The following is a 14871-nucleotide window of genomic DNA, read 5'->3' on the forward strand; positions in this document are numbered from 1 at the left end:
TTTTATACATACAGTTCAGCATCTGCCACTTAAGTCCTCTGATATGTCTTGTAAGGCTGAAAAGGCCACTGACCTTGCTCTAAGATTGCTTAATAGCCAGAATCACCATAAATATTAGGTATTAGTCATGTAATACTACGAAAAGTAGTATTGGCTACTGGCTGCGAAAGCTGCTGAACAGAGAAGCCATGAGGTCCGGCCCATCAGAACGACATTAGGTAAATTTGCTGATCAGTACAGTATATCCGTCAGCTAAGAGCCCTGCACTCCGTGCTTCATAACGAGGCATTGACCCAGCTTTATCCTCCGGTAGAACCAGCTAGCTTTTTTTAAAAAAAATATTCTTACTGCACATCCACTGCAAAAGGAAACTGTGACAGCTCCACCTGGATGTTTGATTTTATTTATTCATGGCCTGTGGAACAATGAAGTCAGAGGTAGGTGAATGATGCAGTGCAGGAAGTTACTGCAGCACTAGCTTTTGCTGGAGAGATGATGAATTAATGTACCAGTCTAGCGGCAGAGGAAAATGTTAATAAAATCTGTTTGTTATGCAGGAGTAGGGCAATACTTGCAAGGCAGATCTTTCTTTCTAGGTGCAGTATGTACTGTACATTTATTATTATTGTTATTATAGAGCCTCCTGTTTTCCTTAAAGTAGTGCTGTAGAGAATGGGTGTTGCTTTCCTTAAAATCATACCTAGGAACCATTTTTTCAAGGAAAAGTATACATCTAACTTATTAGAATTAATGGAATATTTTGTTAGTTTGTTCCTATAAACGGTAATGAGTTCCTAGCAAGAAATAAACATGCCTGTCATTGGAGCTGATGCACTGTTATGCAGATTGTTATCATTGATTCCAGACTGAAGGTTCAGGCTTCTTATTTGCATTTAGTCAATTAAGCGCATGCCCACCCTGAATCACTTCTGGTGAGTTTCTATTGATTTATTACGTTAGTCAAGATTATTTATTCTTCTCAGTTTATCTGTTTTTAAACAAACCTTCAGCACGAGAAAATATCCCTTTTGCCTGTGAACAGAGACAGCAGCAAATTGAAAATTGTAGGGAAGCAAAATAATTTTATTTTATAAAACCACACAAAATCTGCCCAATTTTTAAAAGGAACTTTTTAATCTAAACAGAGAACATGTTATTAATAAATGCGTTCTCTTTAATTGTATACATTAGTCATGTGGGTTCTGGAGACAGAACTGTAAATAGATTCTTAACATAGTTTGTAAACCACATTTCAGATAACGGTGTACACAAATAGGTACTTTATTGTTATATAATGGATAACAAAGCCATGTGGTTAAAGTGGTTGAAAGTTAGTTATGTTAGTGTACTAATGTATCTTCTTAAAGTCATGATTATTGTAATTCTTGTTTGGTTTTTAATGTGCCTCTATAAGGAATGTCCCGCTTGTTTCTACCTATGTCATTGGGTTTGATAGCTTTGAAAACAATAATGTAAGATTTATTTATTTACTTAATTACATATGTACAGCTGTTACTTTAAATTCTTTTGAATTTTGTTTGACTGCATGTTGTCAGAGTTGAAATATGGTTGGAACAAATGAACTAGAAATCTGACACACTCAGCCAATGTTGGAAAACATACCGAATTGGAGGCAGGAACCTCCTACACTCATCTGTAAACTAAAATATAAAGATAAATAAATGTGACTTGTGAAGAAGACACTGTCCTTAATCTTTATACATTGGTTTGATGTCTAGATAGCCTTTTTATAGTTATTTTAATGTATACAGCTAGAAGTGCAAAAATGAAAAATATCTTCAAGTCAAATGTCTGGCACAGCTTTAGTTAAAATTCATAGCCAGATGAATGTTTTATGAGAAATTGTGTAAACAGAATGAAAAATGCCCTGAATTGTCATATGCTCACTAATATACATGTCAGAAATGTTCATCTGTTACACGATGAATAGAGATGAGTTCAAACCACAAAATTTGGGTCCAGATTTTGAACACTCTTAAAGTTCAGGGGTGTTTTGATTTGGGATTTTGAATGAGGCCCATCTCTATATATGGCATTTCCTTAAGCAGACAGCAAGATGCCAGCAGTATAGTAGCATCAGGTGATTAAAGGTTACTTGTGGGGTGAAAGTACATGTCATTTTGGGAAGGTCATGCATAAAAAAGTTAAGGTCTTTCTCCCGGGTATGTACAAATTCCGTTGTCCTTATACTTTACCATTTTGTGGCCTACAGTGCAGTTTAGCACGAAGACAAATGTTTGCAGGCATTTCTGCCTTCACCATTTAGTTCAGTGTTTTGGAAAGTGCCTGTCAATGTGCAGGTTGGGCTTGTGAATAATTTCAAATCAGTGTTCCAGGTGCATAGGCCCGAGCAGCAAATTAGCAACTATGTTAAAAATGTGCTTTATGAAATACAAAATACCGGGAATTGCACTTTCTCTTTCACCAAATTAGCCATCAGATTTAAACTTAAATACTGTAAAAAATGTACTGGAGGAATTTATGCCTTCAGCTTGTTTACTTGATTGATTTTGATTTTTTAAAAAATATTATTCTATAGCACTTTTGTTCTTGTTAAGTTATACATTTCCCCCCTTGTTTAAGTACTAATTTAGGCCTCAATCCTGCAAACATGCACATTGACTTCAGTGAGACATCTCAGCAATTTTCAAATGGTCCGTGGAAAAAAACTTTGAGAACCACTGCTCTAGAGCATTTCCAAACTTCAAAAGCTGACCTATTTCTTAGGTGAAACCTAATTAAAATACACCTAGTGTGCACACCTTCACCAATAGAATTCAAAGAGAAGTAGATTACCCCATCACTGGAGCGGTTTCCAATCTGCTCAGATCAGAGATTGCTGGTTTATTGCAGAGGTGATACATTTATTATCTGGAGAGGAGGCAACCTCCCTGAACATAGGGATGCTTTGCAAGCTGGCAAAGGAGAAACAGTGGTGATGTCAGCTAAAATTGCCTAGTGTACTGGCTAGAAAACAAGGTGCGGGAATCTACTGAAGCATGAGAAAAAAGATGAGAGGGACAGTAAAGGTTTTTTTGTTTAAATAGCTGCATTCAAACATGCCAAGGTTATAAATGTATAATACCTGTGCCTAACATTTGCAACACCATTAATGGCTGCTTTTTTAAACCATTTGATGAAGCCAAAAGATTATCAGTATAGGCTAGGATTATTGAAGGGTCCAAGCACCCAAATCCCATTGAAATTCAATTGGATTCAGGGTCATGCCTCCTTCCAGGCTCTGAAAATCACAGCCCTCTATGCAAAGAATCAATAGCATGGATTTTAAGAGTTGTAGCCAACTGTGTATTAATAAGATTGATTTAAAAAAATCTAAACAACTGTAAAGCAAGATATACAAGCTATAGTGATGGGAATTATTTTCTAGGGTGATAGTTTTAATCTAGGCCTTAACCTGAGCTGTCATAGTATTCCAGTTACAGACAGCTGTAATCTGGGAATTTGTAGCATTAATATAATAGGTCTGATTTAGGCATTTTACTCAAGCTTTTGGGGAGAGGTTGGCTGAGGGGAGGAGGAGGTTTATTTTATTTTATTATCCTCAGTTTGGTTGGTGGATAGTTATTTATGTGTCAAAGGGAGATGAACACTTCTTCATGTCTATGGCATGAGTAGCTAGAGCCTGATCAAAAACCCACTGATGTTGAGTTGAATGGCTTTAGATCAGGCCATGTCCGGAATGTTTTAATATATACACATAAAACAATACATGTGTCAAATCATACATATAAAGCTTTTCCTCCCCTCAGCCAACCTCTTTCAGCAAATATTTCCCAGGTTTTTCAAGGGAAAGGCAGAGAGATTAAGTAGTTTATGCAGCTGCATAATGAAGTTGGTGTCACAGCCAGGGCTAGAATGCAGTAGTTCCTGGCTCCCAGTCCTGTACTCAGACTACTAGTTCTGATCATTATAGAGGAAATGTTTTAAATACTCAAAAAATGGGAGGAAATACAATATTGAAAGCTATTGTATAATAATGATAGACAATGAAACTTAGAACGCACTGTCTTAGAACCCTCTGCCATGTACATTGATCAAACTGGACAGTCTCTACGTAAAAGAATAAATGGACACAAATCAGATGTCAAGAATTATAACATTCATAAACCAGTCGGAGAACACTTCAATCTCTCTGGTCACTCGATTACAGACCTAAAAGTCGCAATATTACAACAAAAAGACTTCAAAAACAGACTCCAACGAGAGACTGCTGAATTGGAATTAATTTACAAACTGGATACAATTAACTTAGGCTTGAATAGAGACTGGGGGTGGATGGGTCATTACACAAAGTAAAACTATTTCCCCATGTTTATTTCCCTTTCCCCCCACCCCCCACTGTTCCTCAGACGTTCTTGTTAACTGCTGGAAATGGCCTACCTTGATTATCACTACAAAAGGTTTTCTTCTCCCCCCTGTCCCCCCGCTCTCCTGCTGGTAATATCTCATCTTAAGTGTTCACTCTCCTTACAGTGTGTATAATAACACCCATTTTTTCATGTTCTGTGTGTATATACATCTCCTCACTGTATTTTCCACTGAATGCATCCGATGAAGTGAGCTGTAGCTCACAAAAGCTTATGCTCAAATAAATTGGTTAGTCTCTAAGGTGCCACAAGTACTCCTTTTCTTACTGTGTATATGGAAAGAGCAAAATCAGATGGCTGGCAAAGATTAATTTTTCACAGGTTATTACTGCAAAAAGTGAAACCAGTTCAGGTACCTATGCTAAAATAATAAGTCTTGCAGATTATGATGAATTGACTGGCTTTTATCTGTGCATTCAATCTCTAATGCTATATATTAGAGTACAACTTATTAACTGCATTCCAGTTTTTACCAGTGTATTTCGTTAAAAAATAGAACATTATTGGGTAAAGCCCTTTGGATTTTCAGGAGTGAACATAGCAGTCAGGATTGCATGAATCATTAAGAGTTACAGTAAAATAGACAAGAGCGGCTTTTATGTTTTTATTTTATTTTTATTTTTTTGGTCTATGGGTATTTTGTATTTTAAGCTCTTCCCATCTGATTTCTTCTTGCAGTGTCAAAGCTAAAACACACTGTGCAGATAAAACGGCATTAGTTAAACAATACGTAAGCTGTACAGTTATAGTTATAAAATAAAACCTAATTTTTGTGGGCAAAAGTGGGATGGATGGTGAGCTGTTACTCTGAAACCTATTCAGGCTCTGAGTTGAAACTTTAATGGATTTGTGCTGGAAATGGCCCACCTTGATTATCATACACATTGTAAGGAGAGTGATCACTTTAGATAAGCTATTACCAGCAGGAGAGTGGGGTGGGGGGAGAGAAAAACTTGTGATAAACACCCATTTTTTCATGGTCTGTGTGTATAAAAATATCCTCACTGCATTTTCCATTCTTATGCATCCGATGAAGTGAGTTGTAGCTCACGAAAGCTTATGCTCAAATAAATTGGTTAGTCTCTAAGGTGCCACAAGTACTCCTTTTCTTTTTGCGAATACAGACTAACACAGCTGCTACTCTGAAACCTTTAATATTGATGTTATGCATTCCAACTGTATTTTGCTAAGATTTAAGCCTTGCATAGAATCAATTGAGACAGTCCTCAGGTCAGCAGTCAACAGAAAAGAACACAGGGATCAAAGAGAGCTGTTTGAGAAATGGCCCATCATGCCACGGAACATTTATTATGTTATTCAGAGTGTGTAATAGAGGGTGTTAGTTCAGCTGCATGCCCCCTCCATGTACTGTTTCATCTAGAGACTATTACAGGACTCTGTTACAAAGAGGAAAAAATAACACTACTTTTTAGACACTACTCTCTTTCTCCCTGTTTGATAGCTGCTGCCAAAGTGTGCTGGCTTGAGATATGTTCCTTTCCAGTGCAAGGGAGTAGGAAAACATTTCCTGTTAGCAAGACTGTAATGCATGGATATTATCAGTAATGTGTACTGGAGGCATTAGTGTAACTGGGATGTTTTGCAAGGTGGTTCTGTAACTTCTGATTAGCATAATGAATTGGCTAATGGAAAAGTAAAATTCCACGGTTTTATCAGTAACAAAACCGATGAGATAGCAAATGAAAAAAAAATCCACCCTGTTTAAGTATGTATTCAGCATAATGCAATTGCATTCCGTGTCACAGTTTATCTGTACCTTTCCAGTGTTAAATCAATAGCACACAGTGATTTTCAGAAGCATTGTTTGGGGTTTGGAATGACACAAACACTGGATTTCTGAAAGCATACGAGGCTGGGTTGAAGGAAATAGGCCAGGGAAAATATACTGCTGAATTTTTACTCAGCTACCCTCCTTCCTTCCCTCCCTGTTTGTGTGTTACTTCGAGCCCTGTTGTCATGGCACTCATCTATAATACCATTTGTTTTGTCACTTCATCTCACCCCAGCCCTTACTCCGCTGAGCTTTATAGCTTTCCAATATCACTTGCTTGGCTGCTCTGTTAATCTCTCCACACCGCACCGCACTTCAGAAATTCCTATTCCTTCCCCTCAGCAAAACATATAGCTACAATTTGATATGTAAGTCCGACTCTCCAAATAATGAAATTCCTTGTCTCAATCCTTGTCTCCAGAGTCCGCATCACACAAACCTTATCACCAACAGGCAGCCTTCTTGGCAATCTCGGCAGAAGGACCAAGAACTGAATGCATCCTGGAGACTGAGCTACTCCCTAACACCCACAGGACTGAGTGTGAGGAAGAGTTTTGTGATAGTATGAGGAATCTTACTTTTCCATTGCCCATGCTACACTCAGACCCAGCAACCTTTCTGAGCATAAAATTCACATTTCATGTATTTTAAGGTAGCAGAGAACAAGGGGGAAATTGTAGGATCACTCTCTCTTGCCAAGGCTGTGGGTGGAATTAAATTTCAGGTTTGGCCGAAATAAGGAAGATCTTAATTTTTTTCTGAAAGTGTTATTCTGGGATTATTTAGTCTGCAGAAGAGAAGAATGAGGGGGATTTGATAACTGCTTTCAACTACCTGAGGATGGATCTGGACTGTTCTCTGTGATAGCAGATGACAGAACAAGGAGTAATGGTCTCCAGTTGCAGTGGGGGAGGTTTAGGTTGGATATTAGGAAAATCTTTTTCACTAGGAGGGTGGGTGAAGCACTGGAATGGGCTACCTAGGGACGTGGTGAAATTTCCTTCCTTTGAGGTTTTTAAGGTCAGGCTTGACAAAGCCCTGGCTGGGATGATTTAGTTGGAGATTGGTCCTGCTTTGAGCAGGGGGTTGGACTAGATGACCTCCTAAGGTCCCTTCCAACCCTGATGTTCTATGATACTATATACCTGCTGCTAGATACCTGTTCTGCTAAACCCTGTGTTCCTCCTGCTTTAACTCTACCTCCAATGCCCAGACAGTGACCACTACCACCTCCTGGCATAGGAGAACATGATGGGATGAGCGCTGCTCATTTGTGGAATAGAGCAGTCACTGTTGGGCAGCACAACTCCTTGATCTGAGAAGCTGGGTGTGCTGCCTCTAGAGGACTCCAACTCTCAAGGGATTGTGTGTAGGTGAGTCAAACCCTCATCTTTGTATGGAGTGTCCCCACTATATCAGAATTTAGGATTTCAGCTTGTTTCTCCACACTGGGAGCTGGCAGTGGAGAAATGCATTAAACAACATGGTGGAGTTAGGTTTCCAAATATTTTCTTAAGTTCTTTCTAGGTAGAGTGACCATGCATCCTGTTTTGGCTGGGAGAGTCCCTTTTTTAAGCCCTGACCCAGCCATTCTGACTTTTTTGGCAAAAGTGGACATTTGTCCCATTTGCTCTTGCCAACTTGATCAGTTGGCAAGAACAAACGGGACCAAGACCCACTTTTATCAAAAAGTGGGGTGCAGAGGAAAGTGTGTAGGAGGAGGGACGATGCCAGCCCTGCATGGGGGGGAGAAGGGGGCAGGTGGCTCGGGTGGGAGGCAGGCAGGGCTCTAGTGAGCAGCAACGCCAGCCCTGCAGGCGCAGGGTGGCAGGGTTCGGGCACAGTGATGCCAGCCTCACATGGGGGGCTTGGGCCAGCCCCTCACGCAGGGCAGAGGGGGGCCTAGGGTCAGCCCCTCACAGGCAGGAGGCAGGGAGGGCTGGGGCTGGCCCTGTGCATGGGGGAAGGGGTTGGGGGGCTCGGGCCTCCCCTGTGCGGTGTCCTGTTTTCCCTTTGGGAAAATATGGTCACCCTATTTCTTGGAATGGGCTCAGTCAAAAATCCTGCTTCTTGCCACACCAAGGCATGGAGGGAGTTAGGATCTAGATCCCTCCTCCACATCTGGCCATTATCTCTGCAGTGAGCTGAACCTAGAACCCAGGAACCAAACACCCCTCAACTTTACAGCTTGCGCCCAATTCTATTTCTTATGAGATAGCTTATTCTTCCTTTTCTTTAGGATAATAATGAATTCCACAAAACAGAGCTGAATGCACTCAACTATACCTTCTGTTTCATTCCCAGAGCTGCAAAGCCAGCAGCTGCTACGAAATAGCTGTCAGCTAGAAAAGGGTTCTGAGTATTAGTATGCAGAGAAGCAGCCCACTTTGTTTTGAGGTTCCTACATCCAGTACAAGCTGTTTGCTGTGCCTGTGTCAGATTTAGGAATTCTGAAGCAAAATGAACTGCCTGCTGTGTGTGTTTGCATATCAATACCAGAATGGTTTTCTAGTTTCACAGATGATTCATAGCAAGACTGGCTTGAGCTCTGGTAATAACGTCAGGTGTCTGGATATGTGTGAATACAGTGAGATTTTTATGTTTGTTTTCAAGGCCAACCGAGGAAGGCTTTCCTCAGTTTGAGCCACCTTCATTCATTAGTTTGTGTTGTAACCTGTATACAACCTGTATTTAACAAGGTCTGGTTACTGCACCATGCTGATGGATCCTGACAAGGAAATATATATGTCTACATTTGAATATCTGGAGTGGCTGTACTTTGCTCATTGAAAAAGCTTACCTGGGGTTTCAGCCAGGATCCTGAAAAGATTTACTCAGATACTTAACTTTAAGCAGAAGAGAAGCACCCCTGAACTCAAAAAGCAGATTTAAGAAAAGTTAAAATTGGGAACTGAATGACTCAGTGGGTAGAATCTTTATCCCTGCATCATCAGTTGGAACCAGACTGGTAGCAACCAAATTTAGCTACCATCTGCATATATTGCATTCATATTCAGTTACCTAAGTAAACAGGTGGTGATCTCAGTCTAGTTGCTGGTAGACTAATTTCCATGGAATGGAAATTCCAAGTTTCAATCAGCTCTACTGAAGAATACAGTTGAGGTATATTGGTGGGGCAGTGTAAGGAATCCTGACAGCTGATTGCATTCCTTCTTGCAAAGAGAGATCATAGGAAGAATGAGAATACTACTTATTAGAGGTTGTTAGGGTATAAAAGAGGGCAAGGGATTTTTGAACTAGGACTGACAAAAAAAAAGTCCTAAATACATTAATATTTAGGTCCTCAAAAATACCATCAGATGCAAGATCTGAGTTCGATATTTGTTGAAGTATAGACCAGATCTTGAGTAACAGAGTTAAGGACATTATGCAGAAACAGTGCTGGAAAACAAGGCTACCATTTAATTTCTGTAGTTCTCTCTGGATCTCCCTGGTTGTGCTTCTGCAGCTCCATTAAGGGGCTTTCCACACCTTTCGGGTCTCAGCTGACACAGTGGCAACATTTACATAGAGTCTGCAGATTAGGTGAACAAAGTGAGATATTGCATTTACTGACCTACAAGTGGGCTGAACAGTGTGTTGGATGAATAGTAGATAGGGTCTTTGATCAGGGTGGAACTTAAAATTCTTAGAAGCATTTGAACAGTTTATCGACTAATGCAGTTTTCCTGAAGACCTCACTTCTGAAGGGGCCTGGCAAGTCTTAATTAGAATGGTGTACTCACTGATGTGGAAGTGGATGACTGGTCAGGAGTCCCAGATGGAACTGACTGAGTCGCAGTTTCAGTTGACTGCCCTTCTAGAGACCCGGGGGGGGGGGGGGTTGACTGAGCAATCAGTGACCAGTTAGACACTTTGTAAGGTCAGCACTGGAAAAGGAGAACCAAACCCATATGGGAGGGAACTGAGATATCCTGCTGACCAGAATAAGGTCAAAAGCAGACTCAGTGGACCAGACCACAGAAGGAAATTGTATCCATTCATTTGCATGTAGTCGGGCAGTAGAACTCTGTTATCAAATAGACTTTCCTTTGCATACCTTTCATGAAAAGTCCAGTGTGGATATTTGAAAAATTCAGACAACGTGCTCTGGATATCAACAGTGGGCCATCCTCTTAGAATATGTTTATACAGTCTTTTGAAATGTTTCTCTGACATTTTTATTTATCTTGGCACAAAACTACCAAGCTGTTTCCCCTTTATTGAGCTCATTGTTTTTAAAGGAAGCTGATGTGCAGACACTTGCTAGAGATTTAAACAATTTGGTAGGAAAAATGCAGATAAAAAATAATGACCCCATCTTACAAGAACTGTCCTCTAGCCCTCTCTGGTTCTCATAATGAAACTAAAAATCATAAATCAAGAATGAAGAACAATCTCCGTTTTGTAAGTCTCATCCTTGTATGAATGTGTTACTGCGACAATAGAAGTGGTTTCAAAGGTAAGCTTGTGTGCTGTAAATACCTTATCGTATTACTGAATTTTACTTTACTAAACCTTTCCAGACTGGTTGAAACAGCCTAACTCCAATGGATTCACAAGGTCTATCATTTCAATGGATGCCGCTTAGCAGCTTTAAAAGTATTTCAGTGCCTTTGAATTTGAATTATTGCAAAATGGTTAAGATGATATTCCAGCTTCTTTTAGCAATTCTCAGACCCTAAACATATTTGTGCACAATAGAAATTAAAATCAAGAAATGCTCTGTCCTTTAATAAATCCGTAGAGTCTATGTTTATTAATTGCCTGATTAATTGTACTTGTAATATACCCCTTGTTATATGATAAAACTCAGTTGCTTGAGACACCTAGCAAATGGCAGAGAGTAAAATAATAAGCGAAATATAGGAAATAAAATTTGCCCACCACATTATTTTAAACTGTAATGGAAGGAATTAAGTAAACATGCACATCTAATTTCACTGTAGGTATAAGAGTGCCGTACATTTCCTAATGTATTAGAAGAGAAGATGGTGTTTTCTTTCATTAAACAGAGTTCATTATTTGGATGAAAAAATATTTGGCATGCAAAAAAATTGCAAAGTGCTTGTCATCACAAAAGATTCCCCGAACCCTTAAACATATGTATAAACCATTGAAATGTGGCCGCTTCCAGGGTAGGTGATAGCAGCCAGTTGGCACTGACTGCACGCACAACGCTGTGGGGAGCAGAAACATGGCCAAGGTCAGTGGGCAGACCCCTTCTCTTACAGGAATTGCCATGGGAACTTTAGGGTGGGATTTCTAAAAGCAATCAACATTGGCCTTACTTTGCCCCCATTGAAGTCAGTGGGAGTTTTGCCATTGGCTACAGTGGGAACAGTTATGCACAAAGAGAACAGTTCTGAAAATCCCACCCTGGTTGTACACAAGAGCTAGGCTTATAAGATTTCATTCAAAAGATCCCATTTGCCCTCCTCAGAGCTGCAATTCTAAATAGGGTTGCCCACCTGCCAAGAGGTTTTCCCAGGATCATCCTTTTTTGAGTAGCTGTCCTGGGAAATCTCAGCACACACTGCCAGTTTTATGGGCTCAGTATCATCCCAGAGGTCCTTTTTTTTTTCACTTCAGAGGTGGCAACCCTATTTCAAAAACAGGCCACCATGCTCACAGTTAACAAATACTAGGTAGAGACCAAACTTCTTATCAAAATAGCCCCATGATACAGCACTCAGCGCCACAGTGTTACCACTCTGCTGCTGATCCCCTAAAATTGTCTCATGTACCACAGATGTCTTTATTCCTAAGAGGGCCACATGTCAGCCAGCTCCTCTGTCAGGGTGGAGAAATCCCGCTGTTCACAGAGGAGCGGATACACCCTCAGTGGCTCATCCCATTCCAGCAAGGTCGGCTCCTAACATTATTCCCCCCTCCTGGTTTATCCCATCAGAGCTGCTCATGCAGCAAGAGAAAGCAATGAGGGCACAGGGAAGAGAGCCAGGGGTCATCAGCAGAAAGCAGTGGGGATTTCAGTTACCACTTCAGAGAAACTGTGAACACGCTGCTTAAAAAAATCCTTTAGAAATATAAATTTGCTGGAAATGGAGAGCCTGTTCATGGCAAATACAGCAGCACCAAGCGAGTCGCACAGTGGCAGTCTTAATCCCATCCCTCCTGCTGAGCTAATGGAAGGGCAGGAGCAGAGAGACAGTTGAACGTATGTGCTAGGCACCCTCCTGTTTCTACTGCTGAGCAGAAGCATCACCCCGTTCTGTGCATATAGTGCCTGATCCAACACCCATTGAAGTCAGGGAAGTATTTCCACCCACTTCAATGGGCTTCGGATTAGACCTGTAAATCAACTGTAGATTTATTTCATTTGTGTCCCAGGTTAGATTTGAAACTAAAGCCTCCAAAAGTGAGGCTGGTGCATTCACCTCACCCCCACATACTAATATGTGACCTACAAGCACTATGTAAAACAAGAAAGATTAGCAAAATGGGAATGTTTGCATTTTTTAGGCACATACAGCAGGATTTTCTTTCCTAATTTTTGGTAAACAGTCAGTCTAAAACCTTGACTGTCTGCACTTTGGGCAAACCTCTGACCAGTACAGTACAAACTCCAGTCCAGCAATGTTGAGTCTCACTAAAATTCACAGCAACTCATCAGAAGGTTTAGAATGTGGAAGATAAATAGGGTGAATGAATGGAGCGCATCCCAACTTGTCAGCTGAATGGAATCTACTTCTGGGGCCTTTCTAACCATGTTTTTAATATCAGAATGGCAGAGTGGCAGAAGTGGGTTTGCTGCAAAGAAAAGAATAAACTGGATATTTTCAGTTGTAAAACAGTTGATGTAATTGAAAAAATAGAAATTTTCAAAAGCTCTGTCTTCAAACGCAAGCTAACTTAATGCATTAAAGGCCATCAGCCATCATATGCTATCTTTTGCATGCTGAAAAACAATGGGGAATTTTGTCTGCAAGTGTTAGGAAATGCAAAAGTCAAGGTTCTCAGAGCAAAGGAAATTCACCCAGGCTGTATATGATCCAGTGGGGTTTATATATTTCATGACATACTTGTAAATAATAATATATTAAGCTGCACATTTAACCAGAAAAAAGTAGAAAATACTACACCTGAGCAACACTGCTGAGTTAGTGTTTGTTGTGTACCCTTACTATTTGCATTTCCTGTCTTAGTTATTTTAACTGGGCGTTGTAGTGTTTCACTAATATAGATTTGTGCATTTCATTTCCTTGGTTTTCTTAATGAACAAAAGCGTGTGCTTGATAATACTAATATTTCAGTTGACCTAATTAGACTCTGAAGTTGATTAATATAAGTGGGATCATCTTGCTACCATTGTTTGTCCAAACGCCATGTAGTTAATGGTGGGTTAACTGGGCAGATATATTGTGACATCATGGTGTTGACAATGTGGTTAGGAGAGTGTGGTGTTACAGGTTTTTGCCAGAGAAAAAACTACAAAACAACCAGGGCCAGCTCTAGGTTTTTTGCTGCCCCAATCAAAAAAAAATTTTGGCTGCCCTCCACCCTAAACCTGCTCCTTTTTTTTTTTTTTTTTTTTTGGCTTTTACACATGTTTGTACTCTGCAATGTTTTTTTGTTTTGTTTTGTTTTTGACTGTTTAAAATTTGCAGAGAATTTGTAGTTAGCGAAATAAAACAATTTCCTACTAGTGTACTCATTTAATTTTAAGCATTGAGAAATGTTTGAGAAACGCTTGCCTAGGTCTAATCAACTGTGAATAATTTACATTCTGAGTCCAACTTTTCAGTATAAGTGAATCTGACTTTTCTCAAAGCTGTATATGTGTTTGAAAGAATAATTTTCCCCATTTTCTAAATATATTCTCCTGTTTAGCACTTTCTTTACCAAAGGGACAGAATCTGCCAACCCTACTGCTGTTCCAGTGCCACATTTCCATGCTATGCTAAGCCAGTCCTTTTGTAGGGAGTATTTCTTGTTAGTATGGCACAGGAAAAAAGGTAAAGCACACACAAAATCTGTGGAGGTTCCTTTGCTCTGGCAGGAGAGGGGGAAAAATAACTGGCAAATCTGGTTCACAACTGAGATCAGACTGATTGATTGCAGTAACAAAGCCAAGTAAAGTTTAACATGGATTTAAGGTTAACAGTGTGGCCTTGTAAAAGACCATTTGAGCTTTTTGACTACAGTCTCTGGCTTTTGTCCTTTTGGGGCACAACCTGAAAGTTACTTGTTATCTGTATTTATTTTTTGGAGTTCTGATCTCTGAGCATAACTTTTTGAAGAATATATTAGTACATCTGTAAAAGAATTTACAGCTAGAGTGGAGGAGGTGGGGTGAAGGGCTGTGCACAAGGCTGCTCAGCGCAGACAATTATTGCTCCAGCTGTTTGGACAAAGACACAAAATCCTAAGAGGGGAAAGGGTGGCGGAGTTGGCAGCCCTGGGGAGGCGGTGCATTGCCTGCCCGGAGCCAGGCTCGTGCAGACTGAGCTGGCGGGCTCGGAGTGACTGGGATTCCTGCCCCCTCCCTCCCGCGGGAGGCTGGCGCTGGGCAGTGGCGTCAGGCACCTGCCCAGGGGTGGGCTTGGCTCAAACGCTGCGGCCCCAGCACCGCCAGAGAGGGGAACCCTCGGATCTGCTTCTCAGCTGGGCTTCCTGTTCCGGCAGCCAGGGGCTGCTCTCGGGAGGGGA

General features: G+C 40.6%; 1 protein-coding gene across 16 annotated transcripts in view; it reads left to right on the forward strand.

Moving 5' to 3' along the window:
- The window catches only part of IQSEC1 (IQ motif and Sec7 domain ArfGEF 1), a 718643-nt gene that overhangs the window by 538715 nt on the left and 165057 nt on the right, over nt 1-14871 (forward strand). The window lies entirely within an intron of this gene.

The sequence above is a fragment of the Lepidochelys kempii genome, chromosome 7, assembly GCF_965140265.1.
Source record: "Lepidochelys kempii isolate rLepKem1 chromosome 7, rLepKem1.hap2, whole genome shotgun sequence".
In the NCBI taxonomy this organism is placed as follows: domain Eukaryota; kingdom Metazoa; phylum Chordata; order Testudines; family Cheloniidae; genus Lepidochelys; species Lepidochelys kempii.